The 25,757-nt window shown below is 39.6% G+C and overlaps 1 long non-coding RNA gene across 2 annotated transcripts in view; it reads right to left on the reverse strand.

The window, feature by feature from the left end:
- The window catches only part of LOC106504434, a 191,916-nt gene that overhangs the window by 153,345 nt on the left and 12,814 nt on the right, over positions 1–25,757 (reverse strand). Inside the window, exons 2-3 of one of the 2 annotated variants that reach the window (XR_002345778.1) lie at positions 19,838–20,121; positions 9,037–11,763 (exon numbers count right to left, since the gene is read on the reverse strand). The exons of the other annotated variant lie outside the window; for it this stretch is intronic. This is a non-coding gene — a long non-coding RNA (uncharacterized LOC106504434). Of the gene's footprint in view, positions 1–9,036; positions 11,764–19,837; positions 20,122–25,757 lie in introns of those variants that run through there. 2 annotated transcript variants of the gene reach the window in all.

Genomic DNA, 25,757 nt, shown 5'->3' on the forward strand with positions numbered 1-25,757 from the left:
TTGACACCTGCTTCTGGGAATTCACTACTTCCAACCAGTCTCCCAGTTGGGACCCTCTTGAGGGGGTGCACAAGGTGATCAAATGAGCTACAGGAAGAAAATATGGACCTTCAGCTCATCTTACTTTTCTCTTAACAAAGGAAAGAATTTCATCTTTACTGATCTTGAAGATACTGTCAAACAAGGGCACCCTTGTTTGGCTCATAGGTCAGGTGGATTAATGGTGTGTACACAGAAGACCAGAAGCTACTCACAGTGGAATTGACAGTGGCTCCTGTTTTCCTTCCTTCCCTCTCAACGTATTGCAAGGCAACACAGTTTATGTGTGTCCAATTTAGAGGATTAGCAATTATATCACCTAATTTTAAAACCTAGCCAGCACAAAGTGAACAAGGAACTTACAGAAATTCCTGCCAAAACAAAAAAAAAACCAAAAAACAAAAACCCTATGGAGTGCCAAACATTTGTAAGGTTGATGTAAGAGAATGTTTTGCCTATATTCTCTTCCAGGAGTTTGATGGTGTCTTGTCTTATGTTTAAGTCTTTAAGCCATTTTGAGCTTATTTTTGTGCATGGTGTGAGGGTGTGTTCTAGTTTCATTGATTTGCATGCAGCTGTCCAGGTTTCCCAGCAATACTCGCTGAAAAGTCTGTCTTTTCATAGGTGTCTGGGTTTATTTCTGGGTTCTCTATTCAGTTTCATCGGTCTATATGTCTGTTTTGGTACCAGTGCCACACTGTCTTGATGACTGTGGCTTTGAAATATTGTCTGGAGTCTGGGAGAGTTATGCCTCCAGCCTGGCTTTTGTTCCTCAGAATTGCTTTGGCGATTCTGGGTCTTTTGTGGTTCCATATAAATTTTTGGATTGTTTGTTCTAGTTCTGTGAAAAATGTCATGAGTAATTTGATAGGGATTGAATCTGTAGATTGCTTTGGGTAGTATGGCCATCTTTACAATAATAGTTTTTCCAACCATGGAGCATGGAGTATCTTTCCATTTCTTTACATCTTCTTTAATTTCCTTGATTAATGTTTTATAGTTAGCATATAAGTCCTTTACCTCCTTGGTCAGGTGTATTACCAGGTATTTGATTTTTGGGGGTACAATTTTAAAAGGCATTGTGTTTTTTTATTCCTTTTCTAATATTTCATTGTTAGTATTCAGAAATGTGACTGATTTCTGAATGTTAATGTTACATCTTGCTACTTCGCTGAATTTGTTGATCAGTTCAAGTAGTTTTTGGGTCAAGTCCTTAGGGTTTTCTATATATAGTATCATGTCGTCTGCATACAGTGACAGGTTTACCTCTTCTCTTCCTATTTGGATGCCTTTTATTTCTTTTGTCTGATTGATGTGGCTAGGACTTCCAGTACTATGTTGAATAATAGTGGTGAGAGTGGACATCCTTGTCTTGTTTCAGATTTCAGTGGGAAGGCTTTCAGCTTTTCTCCATTGAGTATTATATTTGCTGTGGGTTTGTCATAAATGGCTTTTATTATATTAAGGTATGTTCCCTCTATACCCACTTTGGTATGGGTTTGATCATGAATGGATGTTGTACTCTGTCAAATGCTTTCTCTGCATCTATTGAGATGATCATGTAGTTTTTGACTTTTCTTTGATTAATGTGGTATATGACATTGATTGATTTGCATGTGTTGAACTATCTTTGTGAACCTGGGATTAATCCCACCTGGTCATGGTGTACGATCTTTTTTGTATGTTGTTGGATTTGGTTGGCTAAAATTTTGTTGAGAATTTTTGCACCTATATTCATCCAAGATATTGGTCTATAGTTTTCTTTTTTAGTGGTATCTTTGTCTAGTTTTGGAATTAGGGTGATTGTGGCATCATAGAATGGCTTTGGGAGTGTTCCTTCTTCTCCAATCTTTTGAAAAAGTTTAAGGAGGATGGGTATAAGTTCCTCTTCGTATATTTGGTAGAATTCACCTGTGAAGCCATCTGGTCCTGGGCTTTTATTTGCAGGGAGTGTTTTACGACATATTCAATTTCATTTCCAGTGATTGGTCTGTTCAGTTGATCTATTTCTTCTTGATTCAGTTTTGGCAGGCCGTAAGTCTCTAGAAAGTCGTCCATTTCTTCTAGGCTGTCAAATTTGTTGGCATACAATTGTTCATAGTATTCTCTCATGGTTTTTTGTATTTCTGTAGTATCCATTGTGACTTCTTTTTCATTTCTTATTTCGTTCTCCTCTTTTTGATGAGTCTAGCCAGAGCTTTATCAATTTTGTTTACCTTTTCAAAGAACAAGCTCTTGGTTTTATTGATTTTTTTCTATTGTTTTTTGAATCTCTATTTTATTGATTTCCTCTTTGATCTTTATGATTTCCTTCCTTCTGCTGACTTTAGGTTTTGTTTGTTCTTCTTTTTCTAATTTATTTATGTGGTGGGTTAAGTTGTCAATTTGAGATTTTTCTTCTTTTTTGAGGAAGACCTGTATTGCTATGAATTTCCCTCTGAGCACTGCTTTTGCAGATCCCATAGATTTTGAGTGGTTGTGTCTTCGTTATCATTTGTGTTGAGGTATTTTTTAATTTCCTTCTTGAGTTCCTCATTGACCCATGGGTTTTTTAGTAGCATGTTGATTTGTCTCCATGTAGTAAGTTTTTTCTCATTTCTTTTCCCATGGTTGATTTCTAGTTTCATGCCATTATGGTCAGATATGAGTATTGCAATTCCTGCTTTCCTGTCTTGTCCATTGGCATGAAATATCTTTTCCCATCCCCTCACTTTCAATCTATGTGTGTCCTTTGCCCTAAGGTGAGCTTCTTATAGACAGCAGATTGAAGGGTTTTGTTTTGTTTTGTTTTGTTTATTCAATCTGCAACTCAGTGTCTTTTGAGTGGAGCATTCAGTCTATTGACATTTAAGGTGATTATTTCCATTTTAAACCTTGTTTTCCAGTTGATTGTTGTTTCTCTTTTCTTTTCTTTTTTTGGTTGGATGGTTTCCACTTATTTTATGCTTGAGTGCTTTTCTTTTCAGTTTTTGTGAATGTAATGTTCAGTTTTGATTTGTGGCTGCCTTGTTTTTCAAGTATGCTAACCCCTTCCTATATCTGCTTGCTTTTGCCTGATAGTCATATAGGCTGAAACACATCATTAAAATAAAAAAAGAAGCTATAATTTCTTACTTTCCTTCCCCACATTTTATGATTTTGATGTTTTTTTTAATTTAATTTTATTTTTTATCATCTTCATGTTTAGATCTGCATGCTGGCTTATTTAAGTGACTGATTTACAATTTTGGTTTCCTTTATCCTAATTCTTCTTTTTTTCTTTTCTCTCTCTCTCTCTTTTTTTTTTTTTTTTTTGTCTTTTTGCTATTTCTTTGGGCCGCTCCCATGGCATATGGAGGTTCCCAGGCCAGGGGTTGAATCAAAGCTGTAGCCATTGGCCTACACCGGAGCCACAGCAACGCGGGATCCAAGCCACATCTGCAACCTACACCACAGCTCACGGCAACGCCGGATTGTTAACCCACTGAGCAAGGGCAGGGACCGAACCCGAAACCTCATGGTTTCCAGTCGGATTCATTAACCACTGCGCCACAACGGGAACTCCTCTCTCTCTTTTTTAGTTTAGAGAAGCCCTTTCGGTATTTCTTTTAGAATAGGTTTAGTATTGTGTACTCTTTTAGCTTTGTTTGTTGGATAAATTCTTTATTTCCCCTTCTATTTTAAACAATATTCTTGCTGGATAGAGTATTCTAGGTTGCAAATTTTTTCCTTTCAGCACTTTAAATATATCTTGCCACTCCCTTCTGGCCCCGTAGTGTTTCTGTAGAGAAATCAGCTGATAGCCTTATGGGGGTTCCCTTGTAATTAATGCTTGTTTTTCTCTTGCTGCCTTTAGAATCCTCTCTTTATCTTTAACTTTTGCCATTTTTATTATAACATCTTGGTGTGGGCCTGTTTGAATTCAACTTGTTTGGGGCCCTCTGTGCTTCCTATATGTTGACATCAGTATCCTTTAGATTTGGAAAGTTTTCAGCCATAATTTCTTCAAATATATTTTTAATCCTCTTTTCTTTTTCTTTTCCTTATGGAATTCCTATTATGCATAGATTGGCCTGCTTTATATTATCCCATAGGTCTCTTATATTGCTTTCAGGTTTTTTCATTTGGTTTTCTGTCTGCTGTTCTGATTGGGTGATTTCCATTCTTCTATCTTCCACATCACTAATTCTTTCCTCTGCATTATTCATTCTGCTCTTCATTGCCTTTACCTCAGTTTGAATCTCTGCAAATGAATATTCTAGTTCTTCCTGGCTCCTCCTTATGTTTTCTAGTTCCTTTCTAAAGGAATCTGCATTACTGTTCATATCCTCTCTTAATTCCTCCAGTATTTTCACTATCTCCCTTTTGAACTCAATGCCTGTCAGACTGCAGAGGTCTGTTTCATTGTTCACTGCTTTGTGTGAATTCTCCTGTTCCTTTAACTAGGAATGGTTTCTGAACTTCTTCATCTTGCTTGTGTTTTTCTTTTTCTTTGAGTTTGGGGAAGCCAAACTGTAGTCTTGTAAAGCTACTTCTATGCAAGAATACCCCTTTGTATTTTGGGGGGGGTTACTATTTATTTTTGGTGTGGGAGTTTGAATATTTGCTGTCTCTTTCTTTGGTGTGAGCAGGCTGTTATTCCCAGGATGCTCACTGTGTTTTTAGGGAGAAGGAGGCTGTGGGTAGGACCAGCAGTCAGTGCCTGGCCATTGGGCTCTCAACAGCAGCAAGGACCAGCAGTCAGTGCCTGGCCATTGGGCTCTCAACAGCAGCAAGGACCTGCAGGCTACTCCTAGCTGCAGAGCCCTGGGAAGCAGTAATAAGCTCTAGGCAGATCTTCAAGGTGACCAGGGCATTTGGCAGTAGCAGCAGCAGGAGTGTGAGTTCCCAGAGGATTGAGAGCAACAACAGCTTGTGTTCGATTGCAATGCCCTCCTCTGAGGTGATTGGAGGTGGTGCCTGTTCAGGGACCCCTAGTGGGAGCGGGCAATGACAGTCTCTAGAGTCAGTGATAACTGTAGTGGTTTGCCCCTGCCACCTGTAGACCATGCATGAAGCAACCTGTCTCACTTAGCCCACATAGGAGGTGCTGTACAGGCTGGTCCTAGTTGTAGGATCCTGAGAAGTGACAGAGAGCAGGTGTGTGGATACTGCTCAGAATGTTTGCCAGTGGCAGTAGCAGGGTGGGTGTGTTCCCAGGAGTGTGAGAGTACCAACAGGTGGTGTTCGGTCACAATGCCCTCCTCCGTGATGCCCTTGAGGTGAATGGGGCTGCAAGTGATTTTTGTTCAGGTATCCCCAGTGGCGGTGGGCCATGCCCACCTCTGGAATCCAGAATAACTGTGGCGGATTGCCCCCACTGCCTGCAAACCACACAAGAAGCACCCTGTCCCACTTAGCCCACACAGGAGGTGCTGCACCAGCTGCTCCTAGTTGTACAGTCTTGGGAAGGGACAGTGACCAAGTGTCTTGGTGCCGCCCAGAGCGTTTGGCAGTGGCAGCTGCAGGGCGGGTGTGTTCCCAGGGGAGTGAGAGCAACGACATATGGTGCTTGGTTGCAGTCCCCCCTTTTTTTCTTTTTTGCCAACCTCTGAGGTGATTGAGGTTGCAGGTGTAGCCCACACACAGGCCCCCAGTGGTGGCAAGCCAGTGAGATGGCCTCTGAGATGACAACCACAATCTGTCCCTGCCACCTGTAGATCATGCAAGAGGCACGACATCACACTTAGCCCCCTGATGCCCTTAGCCAATACAATAGGTGCCTGCACAAGAAGCGCCCAATCTCCCCTAAACCAGCAAAAGGTTTCTCCATAGCCTGCACCAGAGCTGCCCTGCCCTCTGAGAGCCTGCCGGCATGCATACACTCAGGCACAGAGAGTTTCCTATGGCATCCGCCCCTCCTCCTCTCGCCCTCCCCAAAAATGGCATCTTGCCTCTCCTGCGGGTCTGGACCTTCTCCCGGGTTCTCTCTGCTGTGGCCTTCCCCTCCTCAGCCTGAGCCCTACCACTCCCCCACCTGTGGCGCATTGCTCCTTAGCCACATGCTGACTCCACACAGCCAGCCCTAGTCCTCTCCCCCAGGCTGACCTAGGAGCCTGAGTCTCAGCGCCCAACCCCAACCGAGCATCTCAGGCTGTGGTGTCCAGGTCAGTAGTTCAGATGATCTGTGCTCTCTTTGCTGTTATCAGTCCAGCTGCTGCACTTTTCTTGGAGACTTTGAGGTCCGGCAGACTAGGCTGATCTTTCCATCACTTAGGTGGCTTCCCAGGATGTGGGTTTCTTTTCTCCTTCACAGCTCCCTCTCAGGAATGCTAGTCCCATCCTGATTCCTTTTCTCTCTCTCTCTTTTTTTTTCTTTTGTTCTACCTAGTATGTCAAGAGTTTCTTGCCATTTTTGGAGGTTTAATTTCTTCTGCCAACATTCAGTTGATGTTCTGTGCGAGCAGTTTTACATATAGATGTGGGGGTTTTTTTATGTGTTTGTGGGAGAAGGTGAGCACGGAGCACGACCTCTTACTCCTCCGCCATCTTGCTCCGCCTCCTCAAAAATCATTTAGAAAAAAGAAAAAACAAAAAAACAAAACAAAAACAACTAGCACAAAAATGTTTGGAGAAGACTGCCCCTAGCGGTGGATTTTCAGGACTCTGACCTTCCTCTTATCAGTGAGGGTTCTTGGTCATTAACTACACAACTCCTCTAGCTATTGTAACCAGAAAAGGAATTTATCAAAGGACCTTAAATGAGTCACAAAATATTTAGGGAATCCAGACAGCAAGTCAGGTTTGAAAGCTAAACATCCAGGAGCAATGCTTGGCTAGCCACACAGCATGAGTCAACCAGCAAAAACTTATCTTGTTCCACTACTGAAGACCATATGCCAGCTGGGACCTTGGTCACTGGGTCTGGATGCCCGGAAACGCCACTCTGTACCCAAGGCCAGACCCCTCCCCAGCCCACCTTTCAGAAGATGGAATCCACAAAGTGCCTGCTTCCTTCTGGGCTCTCTTTCAAATCAAAGAAAGTTGGTCGTATGCTCATTGCAGAGCCTCAATCACATTCTTTTTGATGATTTTTTTTATGCGTTTGCGGGGAGGTGTAGGAGGGGAGAAAAAAATGCATTTACTTGGCCAATTTTAATAGTAATTTTCCAATTTGGGTAATTTAAATATGTGTTTCTTTCTCCTTTCTTGATCAATCTGGCCAGAAATCTGTTATTTTTTTTCCCCTTAATTTATTTGTCAATAACCCTAGTTCACTTTTCTACTTACTTTGAGGAATGAATTGAGGTTTTCTTTGTGCCCAATATACAATCAATTTTTGTAGATATTTCATAAACATTGGAAAAATTAAACCTAATAGAAGGAATTTAAATTTCTAAGTGGACCTTTTACAATATTTTGTTATTAACTTCTAGTTTTATTCTATATGATCAGAAAGTATTAGTAATTTCCTACTTTATGGAATTTAATGATACTTCCTTTATATATGATCAGTGTTGCTAATGATTTTATATGTGCTTGAGAAGGTGTATTTCCTATGATCAGGGTGTAAAAGGTTTTTTTTTCTCTTTTTCTTTTTAGGGCCGCAGGTGTGGCATATGGAAATTCCCAGGCTAGGGGTCAAATCGGACCTACAGCTGCTGCCCTATGCCACAGCAACAGAGGATCCGAGCCTCTTCTGTGACCTAAACCACTGGTCATGGCAATGCTGGATCTTTAACCCACTGTTCGAGGCCAGGGATCGAACCCACTTCCTCATGGAGTTCCTGGGTTAAGGTTCTCCCTGAGGAGAACTTCCTAAAAGTTTTATATATGCCTGAAATCCACCTTATTGGTTATATTGTTTAAGTCTTTATTATTTCTGCTTATTTTGACCATTTGATCTGTCTTGCTCTTAGAATGCAATGTTAAAGCCTCCTACTATTACTGTGTTTGTATCTGTGTCTCCTTGCATCTCCCCTATAGTTATAGGTGGTTACTGCATATTTGGTGCATAGCTATCCATAATTGTTATATCTTAATTGTGAGTAGTTGTGGTTTTAGCATCTTTATTTGTTATGCCTAATGCTTTTTGACTTAAACTGCTTTGTCTGATATCAGGATCACAACTCCAACTTTCTTTTTGTTTCCATCTACCTGGTATATTTTGCCTATTTCTTTATTTTTAGCCTTTCTAAATGACTTTTCAGTGCCTCTTGTATACATATCAGCTCTATGAACCAACTTGAAAATCCTTTTCTTTTATTAGATTAGTTCAGTCCATTCACTTTTATTGATATGACTTGGAGTTCCTGTAGTGACTCAGAAGGTTAAGAACCCAGCTAGTATCCATGAGGTTGTAGGTTTGGTCCCTGGCCTCGCTCAGTGAGTTAAGGATCTGGCATTGCTGCAAGCTGCTGCATAGGTTGCAGATGCCACTTGGGTGCCACATTGCCGTGGCTGGGGTGTAGGCTGGCAGTTGCAGCTCCAATTCAACCCCTGGCCTGGGAATTTCCATATACCACAGGTGCAGCCGCCACCCCCCCAAAAAAAGAAAGAAAGAACACATATGCAGATATATATGTATATATTAAGCAAGGAAAAAATATACATTGCTGCTGCAACTCATTTCTGTAACTGGTGCTCAGACTGTAATTGTTGAAGCCAGCTTCTTGTCTCTGTACATTTCAGTCCCCTTTACCTTCATCCAGCATCTTAGCAGATCCAGATTCTTTGTGGTCACCAAAATCTTCATCCTGAACAATCTCATCTCCAATAGTCTTCACTTAGTTTACCATTAACTTTCTTTCTACTGGACATGAAAGTGCTAAGTGCCTTAGAGAATCCATTGAGTTCTATTGCGTCTTTTTTTTTTTTTTCTTTTTCTTTCTTTCTTTTTTTTTAATTGGCTTTTTAGGGCCACACCATGGCATATTGAAGTTCCTAGGCTAGGGATCGAATTGTAGCTGCAGCTGCTGGTCACAGCCACAGCCACAGCAACTTGGGATCCAAGCTGCATCTGTGACCTAAACCACAGCTCACAGCAACACTGGATCCTTAACCCACTGAGAGGGGCCAGGGATCAAACCCATGTCCTCATGGATACTAGTCGGGTTTATTTCCACTGAGACACAACAAGAACTCTTCCATGTCTTAGCAGCTCAAATGCTTAATATAATTGGGATCACCCCAGCCAATAAAATAACCCCCTTCTTTACCTGTTAATTGAGTGGCGTTAGTCCAAAATGGCCAATGGTAGTCTCAACTTATAACTCAAGGATGTAAGTCAATTATATTCTTCAGCGGAAACATTTTTCCCTTGGAAACTAAGACTTCTATGCCGACAGAAACCTATCAAATTTGGAGGCAAAAATTTTGTGATTGTGTTACTAGGAATGCTCCCACTTCTACCCCTTGATTCCCAAGCCTGAGTAATCTGGCTGTGGGAAAAAATAGTATATATAGTGATCACTGGTTCAAGAAGGGAAAAAACCACATTTTGTAAGGTATACTCCAACCTTTCAAAGCATCGTCTTCCAACTTATACTGTAACTGTTTTCATTAGGCCATTCCACTCTTCTCTCAGGCCCACTGTGTCTGAGTGTTGGGGTTCATGGTACAACCAGTGAATCACATGAGCAGGAGCCCATTGTTATACATCTTTTCTGTGAAGTGAGCTGTTTGGTCAGAAATGATGTGTGGAATACTCTTGTGGTGAGTAAAGAATTCCTAAGTCCAGGGAGGGGGTACTGTCAGAAGCATTGTAAACAGAAAAGGTAAATCCATATCCTTAAGTGAATATTCCAATGAGAACAAATTCCTAGCCACTTCATATTATGGTCATATTGTTGGTCTAGGCTGTTGGTAGGTTAGACAATCAGCTGCATCATTCTTGGTAAGAAGGAAGTCTATATGTTGAGCCCACTGCTGCCATCATGGCCGCTTTGAATACGGAGCAAGCAGCGAGCACCAGGTTCGCTGGAAAAAGAGGCTGGCTGACTTCTTCAGATCATATCTATTTAATTACTTTATTGTAGATGCCCTTTGGTGAACACTGACATGGGACACAAATGTGCCCTTACACACCGTGCCCTTTCAAAGAGGTTCATATCTCTTCCCTAGATCTCCCTTTCACTCTAATCTTGTTCTTTCCAAGTCCCTGACCAAGTGGCCAACTCATTAACCTCTGCCAAAACTTAATGTAGATTCTCACCTCTAGGTATTTCACATTGAAAGAATTGTCAGTGAAATGGACCACTTGAAGCTCCGCTAAGTGAGGAGATTTTTCTTCAGTAATATCTTTCAGGAATACTTTTAACTAAGGTTGCAACGCTTCCTGTTGGTGCCAGTATCTTGTGAAGAATCATTAGATTTGAGTTTTTCTTCCTCAGCTGATTGGTAATAAGGAATTCACCAATAAAGTATAGGTATTAAACAGGGGGAGAAGAATCAGTGAACCCGGATTAAGCATTATATGAGCCTGAGACAACTAGTTATGTAATTAACTTATGCATGAATCTAGATCTCTATTATACAGTTTCTATGTAATTATAAATTGCTGCTGCACATGCTCAGCTTTATGGCTTAATGAGCCAGAAAATTCCTAGTTTATGATGAGGAACTCAGGCTACATAGCCACTTGATGTCCCGTGGTTAAACATCCTAGCTCTACCAGAACCCAGTAGGAGCTGGTTCTCAACCAGAGAATGAAGCATGATGTTGCTCCTAAATTGTAGAGATCTGTCCCTTTAAGGGTTTTCCAGAGACCCCATTTACATTGTGCCATAGGTCTTTCTACTACATCTGCGTCATAGGACCAAGTGGCAAAGCAGCTTGCACTGCAACTTAGGCTTACTGCAGAAACTTTCTTGTTGGAAGCCCCCTCAAAAGTGACAGGATATTCTGTAAACAAGCTGGAACACACTCAGATGCAGCATATATTTCCTCCAAGAGGCAAATCAAGCATTTTGCCTCTTTTTTTAATGGTAGGTAGTGCAAGATAGAGTAGTGTGTCAATTCCTTTAGAAGAGATATCTCATCATGCTTTAGACTCATGGACCTCCAAAAACGTCTTTGGGGTAAACCCCTGAAATTGTGTGGCTGTTATCTCCCACCTTCAGCACACACATATCTTAATAAGATGTCTAAGATTCCTGCTACTTCCTACTCATTGGAGCCAGTCATCATTATATCATCAATGTAGTAGACTAACTTGATTTTCTGTCAGATGCAAGACAACCGAGATTTCTGCTGATTAGGTCATGGTAAAGTGCAGGAGCATGGGCATGTCCCCAAGGCAAGTGAAGATGTATAATTATCTCTGCTAAGTGAAAGCAAAACTGCTTCAGGAGACCCTGCAAACTGATACAGAGAAAATATCATCAGCTACATCAATAGCTGTGTACAAAGATTTGCTCCAGGAAAGACATTACATTTGTAAAAGTAACTGCAATTGGCATCCTCACCTGATTAAGGATAATCAACTCTCATTTTCCAACTTTCAACCTCCTGTGCAAGTCAAACAGTGAAGGCAAACGGACATGCAACAGAATCTACATCCTTGTATCCTTAAAATCTTTGGTGGTGGCGCTGACTCTGAAATTCCTCCAGGTATGCTTTTGGTTTAAATCCTGGTAGGGGAGGAACATTCCAAAGTCTTCTACTTGAATTTCCTGTTTATAATAGTTCTCAATCAGTAGACCAGGGAGCCAATGCGGGGATTCTTACAGTTCCTGAATATGTCCCATTGAATTACACCTTAAAGAACTACAGAAATAAACCAGTTTATTTTGTTAATCTGAGAAAGTACTTTTAAAAAAAGTATTAATGAACAAAACCCAACTTATGTGTCTAAAATAGACTCTGAAATTCAAACTATGGGCATAGACATAGTAGGCAAATGATAATATAAAGAATGGCACATAGGTTATGATCTCAAAATACCTTTACCCACTAAAAAGAATTAGGGCTTCTTAAAGAAATGACTGATTCCATATCTGGGCCAAGAACATTGAAAGGTGAAATTATGAAACAATTAGTTGAATTTGAATGCTGACAGTGATATTAGGGAATTATTGTCAATTTTTAAAACGATGATAATGGTATTATAGTTAGTTTAAAGGAATTCTTAGCTTTTAGAGATACACATTGAAATGGTTATAGATGAAATTATAGAATATCAGGAATGTTCCTCAAAATAATCTAATTATTGGAACTGGACAGTAGATACAATGTAGGTTCACTGTACTGGTTTTTTCATACTTTTGCACATGTTTGAAGATTTCTGTAATCGAAATTTGAAAATTACTAAAAAGAATTATACAAGGTAATAATTTAAAATTGAGTAAGGTTAAATTAAGTTAAAGAGTAATTTACAAAACAAAAAGAAAGACTTATAATGTTAAAAGGAAAAATCCACGATGATGTTCTAGCAGTCATGAATCTTTTTGCAATAAACAAAATTCATAAGACAAAAACTTCAGAAAATAACAAATTGGCAAAAACATAACAGTAAGAGATGAGACCATAATTCATTTCTCTGCGCACATAACAGTTACAATAGACAAAATATAAGTAGGCCTACTAAAGGCTTTGAATTGTATAATCAATACGGTTGAATTCTATACCCAAGCATAGTAAAAAGATTCTTATCTTAGTAAAAACTCAACATTTATAAAAATCAGTCTTTTGTAAGGCCATAAAGAAAACCTACATAAATTCTAAAAATTATGATAAAATCAGACCCCATTCTGTTTTAATAATGCAATAAAACTAGAAAATAATAACACAAATAGGATACAAAACACTCTCATATATTACTGGTGAGAATATCAAATGGTACAGCTTTTTGAAGTACACTTTGGCAGTTTCTTTTTTTTCTTTTTTTTTTTTTTTTTTTTTGCTTTTAAGGGCCGCATGTGAGGCACATGGAGGTTCCCAGGCTAGGGGTCTAATCAGAGCTACAGCCGCCAGCCTACGCCACAGCCACAGCAAGTCCAGATTCGAGCTGCGTCTGTGAACTATACCACAGCCCACAGCAATGATGGATCCTTAACCCACTGAGTGAGGCCAGGGATCAAACCTGCAACCTCATGGTTCCTAGTCGGATACGTTTCCACTGCACCACAACAGGAACTCCTGGCAGTTTCTTAATAAGTCAAACATACACCTATCATATGACTGAAACCTCTCACTCCTTGGTATCCACCAAAGAAAAATAAAGCACATGTCTACATAAAGACTTCTATGCAAATATTCGTAGGCGCTTGATTTGTAATAGCCAAATACTGGAAACCACCCTAATGTCCTTCAATAGCTGAATAGATAAACAAGTGTGTAATATATTCATACAATGTCATGGAACCCAGAAATGACAAAATGAAGTATGAATACATGGCACAACATGGATAAACCTCAAAACAACTATGCTGAATAAAAGGATAGTACAGTAAAAACTGAGGAAAAATGAGTTTAGATTATATGATTCCATTTATATGAAATTCTAGAAAAAAAATCTATAGCGACAGAAACCAGAACAGTGGTTACTTGGGGAAGTGATGATTATAGAAGGACACCGGGAAATTTTTGAGGGTTATGAGTTTGACCATTGTCTTGACTGCATTGATATTTTCATGATTATATACATTTGTCCAAACTTATCAAGTAGTATACCTTAAATACATACTGTTTATTGTATATCAATTATACCTTGATTCTTAAAAATCCTAGGAATAAACTTGATAGTAAATATATAGGACCTAATGAAGAAAATCTTAAAAGTCAAAAAAAAAAAAAAACAAATAAAATAGATGTGAACCAATGGAAAGACAAGTTTACTCTTCCATAGGGATACTCAATTTCATAAATTTGGTGCAATAAAAATACTAGGGGATACGGATTCACTTAACTATTTGAAGTTGAAAAGTGATTGCAAAATTATTCTAGAAAAATGAAACAAATGAAAATATCCAAGAGATCCAGAAATAGAAGAGTAACATTGGCACAAGAACAGACAAATCAATGGAAGAGAATCAAGAGAACAGAAATAAACCCAACACAGACAGGTGTCTGGGATACAGTAACGATGGTATTTCTTATCAGCAGAGAGGATGATTTAATTATTGAAATTGTACAATGACCTCACTACTGTGAAGTGGACTTGTAGCTGTTTCTCTCTCACTTCATCTCCATTGCCCCCCCAAATTCTACAATAATAATTTTTTTTTTGTCTTTTTGCCTTTTCTAGGGTAGCTTCCTGCAGCATATGGAGGTTCCCAGGCTAGGCGTCGAATCAGAGCTGTAGCTTCTGGCCTAAGCCATAGCCACAGCAACACGGGATCTGAGCCGCAGCTCACGGCAATGCCAGATCCTTAACCCACTGAGCAAGCCCAGGGATCGAACCCGCAACCTCATAGTTCCTAGTCAGAATCATTAACCACTACGCCATGACGGGAACTCCAATAATAAAAATTTTTAATGTAAATGAAACCATCAAAGTACTAAAACAAACATAGACAAATGTTTTTATAAAAACTGTTTTTGTCATACTTATAATATGAAGTGAGAAAAACCTTTAGTAGGTTTGAAGCAAAATCTGAAAGGCCTCATAGGAAAGATTGGTCAGTTAAACCACAGTAAAAATTTAAAACTTCTGTAATGAAAAAATTTTAAAAATTGCAGACTGTAAAAAACATAAACAGTACATATGACCAACAGAGGACTGATTTTCTTGGTTAGCCCTTTACATATCAGTAAGATAAAGTGCCCAATCAAAAATAAATTATGAGCATTTTTTATGAGCAACTCAAAGAAAAAAGAAATAGCAATTAAGCAGGCAAAAAGATGCCATATCTCACTAAAATTAAAGCAAATGTGAATCAAAGGATTGTTTTAGTTTTCTGTTGCTGTGGGACACATCACTCCAAAGCTATGTGACTCAAACAACAATAAATATTAGTTATCTCTGATAGTTTTTATAGGTGGGAATTCAGAATTGACTAAGCTGGGAAATTCCAGCTTGGGTTTTTTCATGACATTGCATTTAAGATGTTCACTTGGGGAGTTCCTGCTGTGGCAAAATGGGTCTATGGAGTCTCTGTCTGGAGTGCTGGGATGCAGTTTGATCCCCAGCCTGGCACAGTGGGTTAAAGGATCCAGCATTGCCGTATCTGCGACGTGGGTGCAACTGCGACTAGGATCTGATCCCTGATCCATATGCCACAGGGAAGCCAAAAAAAGAGAGAGAGAAGAAGAAGAAGAAAGAAGGAAAGAAAGAAGGAAGGAAGGAAGGAAGGAAGGAAGGAAGGAAGGAAGGAAGGAAGGAAGGAAGGAAGGAAGGAAGAAAGAAAGTTAGTTCAGGTGGGCTGCAGTGATCTGAAAGCATGAATTGGGGGGGAGGATCTATTTCCAAGAAGGATTATTTACATGACTGGCAGATTTGTATAGACTGTTGGCAAAAGGCTTCAGATCCTTCCGTTATTCAGGCATTTTCACAATTCTGTCTGAGTGCTATTTGAGGCACTTCCACAGAGGAAGCAATCCAGAAGAGCAAAGAAGTGACTTTTATGTCCTAGCCTTGGCACATACACATCACTTCCATCATACTCTGTTGGTCACGCAGGATCAGCTTCATTGGCATGTAATCTGTGCTGTCATACAAGGCCCTACATTCAGAAGAGCCATGCACTTGGTTTAAAGCTGTGATGTTGCCATATTGATATTCTTAATAATTTTATCTTTGGATCTTGATAAGTGACGTCAGTAGGAACCAGAGTACACATGCGAGCAGAGAAGATACATGCAGTGTGTATGTCCACCACTATTCCTTGCCACCAGTTCGTGATGCACAGAATTCTGGCAGGAGGTTAGTGAGACTCAAAGCAGCTTCCATAGTATTGGGAGAATGTGCACTGCTGGATAGCACAGGGAACTATATCCAGTTACGTGTGATGGAACATGATAGAAGATAACATGAGAAAAAGAATGTATATGTATATATATGTATTACTGGGTCACTTTGCTGTGCAGCAGAAATTGACAGGAGTTCTTGTTGTGGCTCAGTGGTAACAAACCTGACTAGTATCCATGAGGATGAGGGTTTGATCCCTGGCCCCACTCAGTGGGTTAAGGATCTGGCATTGCCCTGAGCTGCGGTGTAGGTTGCAGATGCGGCTCGGATCCCAAGTTGCTGTGTCTATGGTTTAAGCTGGAGGCTACAGCTCCGATTCAACCCTTAGCCTGGGAACTTCCATATGCTGCAGGTGCAACACTAAAAAAAAAATAAATAAATACAAAAAAAGAAAAAAGAAGAGAAAAAAAAGAAATTGACAGAAGATTGTAAATCAATTATAATTTTAAAATTTTTTTAAAAAGAGAAGTAAAAGAGGAGTTCCTTGGTGGCTCTGCAGGTTAGGGATCTTGTGTTGTCTCTGCTGTGGCACTGGTCACTGCTGTGATACTGTTTCAATTCCTGGCCCAGAAACTTTCCCAGGCTGCAGGTGTAACCAAAAAATTGAAAATTAAAAAAAAAAGAAGTGAAATAAAGACTCAATCTTGGAGTTCCTGTCATGGCACAATGGGTTAAGAATCTGACTGCAGGGAACTTTGTCACTGCAGAGGTGCAGGTTGGATCCCCAGCCCAGAGCAGTGGGTGAAAGGATCCAGCATTGCCACAGCTGTGGTGTAAGTCGCAGCTGGGGCTCAGATTCAGTCCCTAGCCCAGAACTTCCGTATGCCACGGGTTCAGCCATTAAATAAATAAATAAAAGATTTAATCTTGAACATCACTGTGACTGTTCTGGTTAGAAAAAAAAGTGCATATACAAGCTATGGAATGTGAATTGTGTGATTTTAGTGATTCTACATATGAGTTCAATGCTCTTATATTTGCATTTCAAACTGGCATTGTACATATAAAGATGAATGGTAAAATTTGTGCTCATATTCTATTTTTCTTTATTTAAGATAACATTAAGTAGCAAATAAAAAACACCATGACAAGTTGAGAGAAACTGCTGAAGAAAAGAAAAAGCTTTGCTTACAGAATTTTTATTGCACTTTTTCCTGCTTTTGAACAAGGGGTCTCAAATTTTCATTTTCCACTCAGCCTTGCATATTAAGTAGCTGGCTGTGGTCACACAGATTCAGCTCTGATTCAGTGCCAGAGGAACTTCACAGGTGGGCATAGCAGGACCCTGGGATCATTAGAAGCCATTTTAAGGCTACTACCACAAACAATAGGTTTGTTTATCACCTCTAAAGCTATAAAGTTGAGTGTTAGTGAGTATTTTGAGAAAGAGGTGTGTGGTAGTTGGAAATGACTATTAGTAAGTTTTTGGAGGTGGTATTGATGAAAAAAATCAAATGCATGTATCTGCAACCCAGAAAACCAGTTTTTAGGAATTTTGTTCAAAAGCCCACCCAAAATTATGGAAAGTACAAGGATATTCACTGAAGTATTACTAGTAGTAGTGAAAAACTGGAAACAACACCCTGACTAGTAGTGAAAATTTGGAAACATCCTAAAGATACATCTTTATCTCCGGGCATGGAGAGATATCTACATTTGATTGGAAATTAATCTCCTCTTGGAAACTGAAAATATTTGAAAATATCTTCTTTCCATCTGTAGGTTGTCTTTTCATTTTGTTCATGGTTTCCTTTACTATACAAAATCTTTTAAGATTAATTAGGTCCCATTTGTTTATTTTTGTTATTTCCATTAGTCTAGGAGACATTGAAAATATATTGCTGCAATTTATGTCAGAGATTTTTCTGCCTACGTTTTCCTCTAGAAGTTTTATAGTATCCAGTTTTACATTTGTCTTTAATCCACTTTGGTTTTTTTGTGTATTAGAAAATGTTTTAATTTTATTCTTTTATATGTAGCTCGCTCTTCAGTTTTCCCAGCACCACTTATTAGATTGTTTCTTCTCCATTGTATATTCTTGCCTCCTTTCTCCTAGATTAAATGACCATAAATGTGTGGGCTTATTTCTGGGCTTTCTACCCTGTTCCATTAATCCATGTCTCTGTCTTTGTGCCAGAGAATAATACTGTGTTTTAATTATTGTAGCTTTGTAGTATAGTCTGAAGTTGGGGGGGGGGTGATTCCTCTGGCTCTCTTCTTCTTGAGATTGTGTTGGCTATTTGGGGTCTTTTGTTTCCATACACATTTTTTTTTTGTATTTTTAGGGCTGCACCACAGCATATGGAGGTTCCCAGGCTAGGGTCCAATAGGCAGCTGTAGCTGCCGACCTGCACCACGGCCACAGCAACTCAGGATCTGAGCTGCATCCTCAACCTACACCACAGCTCACAGCAACACCGGATTCTTAACCCACTGAGCAAGGCCAGGGATCAAACCTGTGTCCTCATGGATGCTAGTCAGATTCATTTCCACTGAGCCATGATGGGAACTCCTCTACAGAAAATTTTTAATTTTTGTTATAGTTCTATGGAAAATTCCATTGTAATTTGATAGGGATTACACTGAATCTGTAGTTTACCTTGGGTAATATGGTCATTTTAACAATACTGATTCTTCCAATCCAAGATTACAGTACATCTTTCCATCTGTTTGTGTTATCTTCAATTTCTTTCATTAGTGTCTTATAGTTTTTTGGTAGTACAGGTCTTTTGCCTCCTTAGTAGTTTTATTCCTCGATATTTTATTCTGTTTGATGTGATGGTAAATGGGATTGTCTCCTTAATTTCTCTAATATTTCATTGCTAGTGTATAGAAATACAACATATTTCAGTATATTAATTTGGTATCCAGTAATTTTACCAAAGTCATTGATGAGCTCTAGTAGTTTTCCGGTAGCATCTTCAGGACCTTCTATGTATAGCATCGTTTCATCTGTAAACAGTGACAGGTTTACTTCTTTTTCAATTTGGATTCCTTTTATTTATTTTCTTTCTCTGATTGCTGTGGCTATAACTTCCAAAAACTATGTTGAATAAAAGTGGTGAGTGGGCATCCTTGTCTTGTTCCTGATCTTCGAAGAAATGCTTTCAGCTTTTCACTGTTGAGTATGATGGAAATCCAACTTATTTTAACAACCATTTAGAAAAAAATTTACTCTGTGCCATGTATGCTTCTAAGTACTTTACAAATAATATCTTAGAATAATGCTATGAAATAGAGGAGTTCCCGTCGTGGCAAAGCAGAAATGAATCCGACTAGGAACCATGAGGTTGTGGGTTTGATCCCTGGCCTCGCTCAGTGGGTTAAGGATCTGGTGTTGCCGTGATCTGTGGTGTAGCTTGCAGACACAGCTCAGATCCTGTGTTGCTGTGGCTCTGGCAGAGGCCGGCGGCTACAGCTCCGATTGAACCCCTAGCCTGGGAACCTCCATATGCCTCGGGTATGGCTCTGAAAAGACAAAAGACACACACACAAAATATATACATATATATATATATATACATATATACACACACACACACTCATCACCCCAATTTTACAGATGAGGTAACTGATTTCCAGAGAAATTAAGTAATATGTGAAAGGTCGCTAACAAGAGGAGGAACCAACATTTCAGTGCAGTAGTAATCTGACTTCAAAATCTGTCTTCAAACACCACTATGAAATAGGTTTATGTATTTCTTCTTCTCTGGAGAAAACTTTTTCCTTTTGTGGAAAGGGCTCTCTGAACTTCTCAGACTAATTCCCTAAATTCAGTCACATTTTTATTTTTATTTTTTTTAGGATTCCAGTTGACTTTAATGTATCAATTGCCAATGTGATTGAAAGCTCCCTCTCTACTTTACCACCCTGACTACAGTATAGAATCATATTATAAAGTATCGGCATAGGACAGCTCTGTTCAACACCCACCTCTTCCTGGTGACTTCTCTCTCCAGGGCAGGAGGAGGAAAGAAAACTGGGTTTCTTCATGTTAAAAGACTCTCTTAGCTCACTGTCTGTTGGTATGGTGTGGACAATGGTGAGGGGTTAGCATTTCTGCCACTAGGAGACTTGGCCACATCTTCAGGATGATCCCCAGCTGGTGGTAGCATGTTACACTCCCAAGATATCTGTAACATGTCATTCCCTCTTGTGGTGGCCTCTGAAAGACTAGGCCTTCCTGTGTCATCTGCTCTCCATGGCAACCTGTGGGGCTACACACGAAGAATGTCACTGCCATATCAGCAAAGGGTGTTGCTGCCATCAAGCCATCAAGACTGTAGCCACCCCCAACAGCGCACCCTAAGAGGATTCAGGATAGAGGAAAACAAGATACTGGCCCTAGATAGTTAAGGCTCTAAGGAATGATTTCACTAAGCCCAGTCTCTTGCATCTTCCTGTACACAGAAAGGCACAAAGTTCATTAACTTGAGATACCTGGTTTTTCTTTCATTAGCAATCATCTTTCAATGCTTGACCACCTACTTTGTTTGTACAAAAACTCCTTTATATCTTGGCTCCTCCCTTACCTCTTCAGAATAGTCCCTCAGAGATGAGAGGCTGTATCTCAGGCTTAAATCCTCAGTAATGCTCCAAATAAAACATAATTCTCAGCTTTTAGGTTGTGTATGCTTTTCTCAGTTGACAGGCACTTGTTCTGCGGGAACTCTCTTCCATATGTTTGCTTACGAAGAAGAAGGGGAAGTGTCTGCCCCTTCTCTGTCTCATCCCAAGCTCTTCTCCCTTGCTGTGGTATCCCAGAGAAAGGACAGCAAATCAGGAGACCGAGCAAGAACACAATCACAGATGGAAACCTCAGCTTCCTCATCTCATAGCCTTTCCCCAACTCTGGGAGTGATTCCCTTGGGGCACCTTGACTGGGCTTTGAAGAGGTAAGTGGAGGGCAAAGCCTCTTCTCAAATACTGTGCTGTCCTGCAGGCAGCTTCCTCCCCTTCCCACAACCCTGTGGAGAGGAAACCTTGTGCACTGAGGCACAGCGGCATTTCCCAACCACTGCTCCCTGGCGCACCAGTCCTGTGAGATGTTCCAAGAGTAAAGGACCGTACAGGTGAATTCATTTGACATGTGCTAGAGCTACCCACTTTATCCCCTTTTTAATTTTCTTTGGCTGTGGCCATGACACGTGAAAGTTCCCGGGCCTGGGATTGAACCCATACCACAGCAGTGACCCAGACCATTGCATTGACAACGCCGGATCTTTAATCTGCTGCACCACAAGAGATCTCCACTTTATCCCCTTTTGAAGGTTTGAAATTTTGTTAGATTTATCCCCCTTTTATTAGATTCTCTAACATATAAGAGGCTCTAAGAATCCCCACAGTAAAGACGGCTCCACTGTGCTTTAACTTTGCATTTGCCAAACGTACTTGACTAGATTGTTCTTTTTCCCTACACTTATTACTGAATCAACCACAGATCCAGATGAGAGGAATCCTTGCCATGGGCCCTGCATATTACACACACTGTTCAGGACCCAGAGAAAAGCTTCTCTGCATCTCTTTCCCTGCATCCTCAAAACCAAAGATGATTATGTCAAAACACAGTGAAGGTTTGTGGGTGGCTCTCTTGCCAATGTGAACGATCAACACTGGCTGGGAGTCTGGAGAAGTTCTGAGTGGAAGTGCTTAGGTAAGAGAAAAGAAAAATTATCTTGTCAAATCCTTCCCTGATAACTTGAATACAATATATTTTTGCATAACAAAATATCCTCTCCCGGTAGGACTCGGTTTCCTTTTTTTTTTTTTTTCTTTTCTTTGTATTCCAATTTATCTTTCTGGTGCAAATTAGCAAGGTTTCCACCAACAAATTGTACAGGGTGGCTGAAGAATATGTTGCAATACTAAACCATTAAAACTAATTTCAAATGTGTACGGTATATATAGAGAGATGTACCATGTACTATTTAATATTGATTCTTTACCTTGGCATGAAATGGACATCTTATACTTGAAGGGCAAATGCTTTTATTTTCATGAAAACATTTTGTAAAGTTTAATTAAAGTCAAAATTAAAACATTTTGGTTTTATATAAATTATGTAAGTAATGTCAAAAATTGTTGAGGGTTGGAGATACCGTCATGGCTCAGCAGTTAACGAACCAGACTAGCATCCATGAGGACGTGGGATCGATCCCTGGCCTCACTCAGTGTGTTAAGGATCCAGCATTGCCATGAGCTGTGGTGTAGGTGGCACATGCAATTCAGATCCACGTTGCTGTTGCTGTGGTGTAGGCCAGCAGCAACAGCTCTGATTTAAACCCCTAGCCTGGGAACTTCCATATGCCGTGGGTGTGGCCCTGAAAAGACAAAAAGGCAAAAAAGAAAAAAAAAAAAATGTTGAGGGTTATTTTTCCAAAGAAGATATACAACTGGCCAACATGCACATGAAAAGGTGCTCAGTATCATCAGGGATTGTAAATCAAAACCGCAGTAAGACCACCTCACACATGTGAGAATGGCTCTCATCAAAAAAACAAGAGATAACCACTGGTAAGGTGGTGGGGCGGGGGGGGAGGGAGGAAACTGCACTGTTGGTGGGAATGCAAATTAGTGCAGCCACTAAAGAAAACAGAATGGAGGTTCCTCAAAAATTTCAAAATAGAACTATCATACGATCAGCAATCCCATTTCTGGGTATTATACCTAAAGGAAATAAAGTCACTCTCACAAAAGAGAACTTGTGTTCATTGCAGCATTATTCACGGTAACCAAAATATGGAAACAACCTAAGTTTCCATCTATCAACGGATGAATGGATAAAGAAAGTGGGGGGGTGCTGGGGTGTGTGTTGTCAATTGAAAAAAAAACGCACAGTGCAAGAGTTGTAAGTTAAGCTTCCTGAGGACTGCAGCCTGGGAGATCTGAAGAGGGCTCCGAGAAACTTCTCTGAAAAGGTGGGAGGAGGCTGGTTTATATATATATATATATATATACACACACATATACATACATATTTTGACTAGGGAATACATGTAGTCAAGTACAGTCCAGTATGCATCTTTGTAAAAGATTGCTGCTAGTCACAAAGAGTTAATGATTTTACTGCTTTTCTAGGTATGGGAAGATGCAAGAAGCTGGGTTCATTAAAATTCTTCCTGAGATACATCTATCTAAGGGGACAGCTTGTCCAAAGCACAGAGCATCCTGTTATCGTCTTTAATTTCCTCTGTCTGAAGCACAGAGTGCTTCATCCTGTTATCACCTTAATTTCTTCTGTCCAAGGTACAGAGTGCATTGTCTGTCAGCAACTACAGTGGGTTAATCTTTGTAAAATTGGATGATGGGCAAAACACTTTTTGCTCTTCTTTTGTTTTATATATATGTGTGTATGTATATATTATATACATAAATTACATACATATATTATATATATAAATTGAAAATAAAAATCCAGGAGTTCCCGTTGTGGCTCAGCAGGTTAAGAACCCTACTTAGTGTCCATGAGGATGCGGAGTCAATCCCTGGCCTTTGCTCAGTGGGTTAAGGATTCGGCATTGCCGCAAGCTGCCATGTAGGTTGCAGATGCAGCTCAGATCCAGTGTTGCCATGGCTGTGGTGTAGGCCTACAGCTGCAGCTCTTTTCCCTAGCCTGGGAACTTCCATATGCCACAGGTGTGACCATAAAAATAATAGTAACAATAAATAAAAAAGAAGGAAATTCTTCCATTTGCAACAATGTGGAGGAAACAACGGTATCATGCTAAGTGAAATACATCAGAGAAAAACAAATACAGTAGACCCTTGAACAACATGGGTTCGAACTGCCTGGGTCCACTTAGATTTTTTCCAATAATAAATACGGTAGCACTACACAACCTGAGATTAGCTGAATCTGCTAATTTGGAACAGTGGATATGGAAGCTCCACATATGTACAGAGCCAACTGTAAGTTATATGCAGCTTTTCAACTGTGAAGAGGGTCCGCACCTTAACTTCTGCATTGTTCAAGGGTCAATTGTACTATATGATCTCATCTGTATATGGAAGTTAAAAGAAGGAACTTACAGGACCAGAGTAGACTGGTGGTTGCCAGGATTGGAGGGAGTGGATGATGGTGGTCTAAGGGTACAAACTTCCAGTTATAAGATGGGTAAGTTCTGGGAATCTAATGCATAGCACGGTGACTATTGTTAAGGATACAGAATTATGTACTTGAAAGTTGCCAAAGGAGGAAATCTTGAAAGTTCTCACCACACACACAACACCAAAAATAGTAACTATATGGTGTCGAATGTGTTTATTAACCTTACTGTAGTAATCATTTCACTACATAAATATATCAAATCATCACATTACTTATATGTTATATCTCCCTAAAGCTGAGAAAAAAATGTCAAGCCTACTAACAGTTAATAAAGCAGAAAATGTATAAGCCATAATTTGGCCCAGATCCAGAAGTATTCTTGGTGGCATAAACAATCAAGTATTGTTTTGATTTTTATACTAAAAGATGTGGCCTCATCTGCTCTGATAGAGATTTTTGGGAAAAGTTTAAGGGCTATATATGACATACGAGAGATCAGAAAATCAGAATATGCCACCTCAAAATATGCCTTAATATTGCCATAATAATTATTTTGAGCTAAAGGCAATTAAGCTACCAATGAAAACAAAGGGGGAGAAAAAGGCTCTCTCCGTAAAAACAGGACACATTCCCTTTGTGAAGTTCTTCCCCGCCCTTCTCCTCTACCAGGTGGAAACAATTCCTATAAGTGGAGACAGCATCAACATCAGCACAGATTTACTTATTCAAATAACCATTGTCTCTTCCTACAATTTACCACCCCTTAAAACCCAAACCCCTTTTCCTTTATCTTATCACTTCTCTCCATTTATCATCTTTTGTTAAAGCAGTATAAAAGCCCCCAGGTCTAACTGCTTGTTTGGAGTCCTAACTGCTTTGCTTTGCTTTTCTTTGAACCTGCGGCATATGGAAGTTCCTAGGCTAGGGGTCAAATCAGAGCTGCAGCTGCTGGCCTATGCCACAGCCACAGCAATGTAGGATCCAAGCCGAGTCTGTGACCTAAGACCTACACCACAGCTGAAGGCAATGCTGGATCCTTAACCCACTGAGTGAGGCCAGGGATTGAACCTGCATCCTCATGGATACTAGTTGGGTTCATTATGCTGAGCCACAATAGGAACTCCCCTAATTGCTTTTCTATGAAGGCCTCTATGCATGTAAAAATTAAAATATTGACATTATAAAATTTGTGTGCCTTTCCTCCTATTAATCTGTCTTTGTCAGGCCTCAGTTGCTTTAAAGGATAGAGCAATAGTTTTTCTCCGCTACAACTTTTGTAGGTGTGCCCAAAGATAGAATAATATTAATGAAAATATATGAAATTTGACTTTAAAATGATTCTAGGACACTAATTATAATCTAGCTCAATTCGATGTAATTTTGACAAGATATGAAATGCCCAAAAAGAGTTCAGTGAAACTACAGACTATTGTTGATGATACTGAATTATGTACTTGAAAAATGAAAAATGATTCATAGTATTTGTTGGAAAATTTAAAAAGTTTGATTTATATTATCCAAAGTTACTTGGTACAAACTGTTGTTTGCTACTAAAAGTATTAGCAGGAGTTTATTTTTCAAAACTATTTCACTCTTAAAAGGATTAAATGTTTTTAGTTTTAGAGAACATGTTTTTCTAAATCAAAAGAAACTGTATATTAAATATGCAACAAAGGTGATAGTCCAATAAAATATTAGGATATCAGAACATGGAAGCAAAAAAATTTGCATGATTCTGAAGAAGATATACTTACAAATGATCCTAAAACTAATTCTATGGTAACTATTCTCTAGTCAAATTGTAAG

This window comes from Sus scrofa, chromosome 7 (genome assembly GCF_000003025.6).
Source record: "Sus scrofa isolate TJ Tabasco breed Duroc chromosome 7, Sscrofa11.1, whole genome shotgun sequence".
Lineage (NCBI taxonomy): Eukaryota > Metazoa > Chordata > Mammalia > Artiodactyla > Suidae > Sus > Sus scrofa.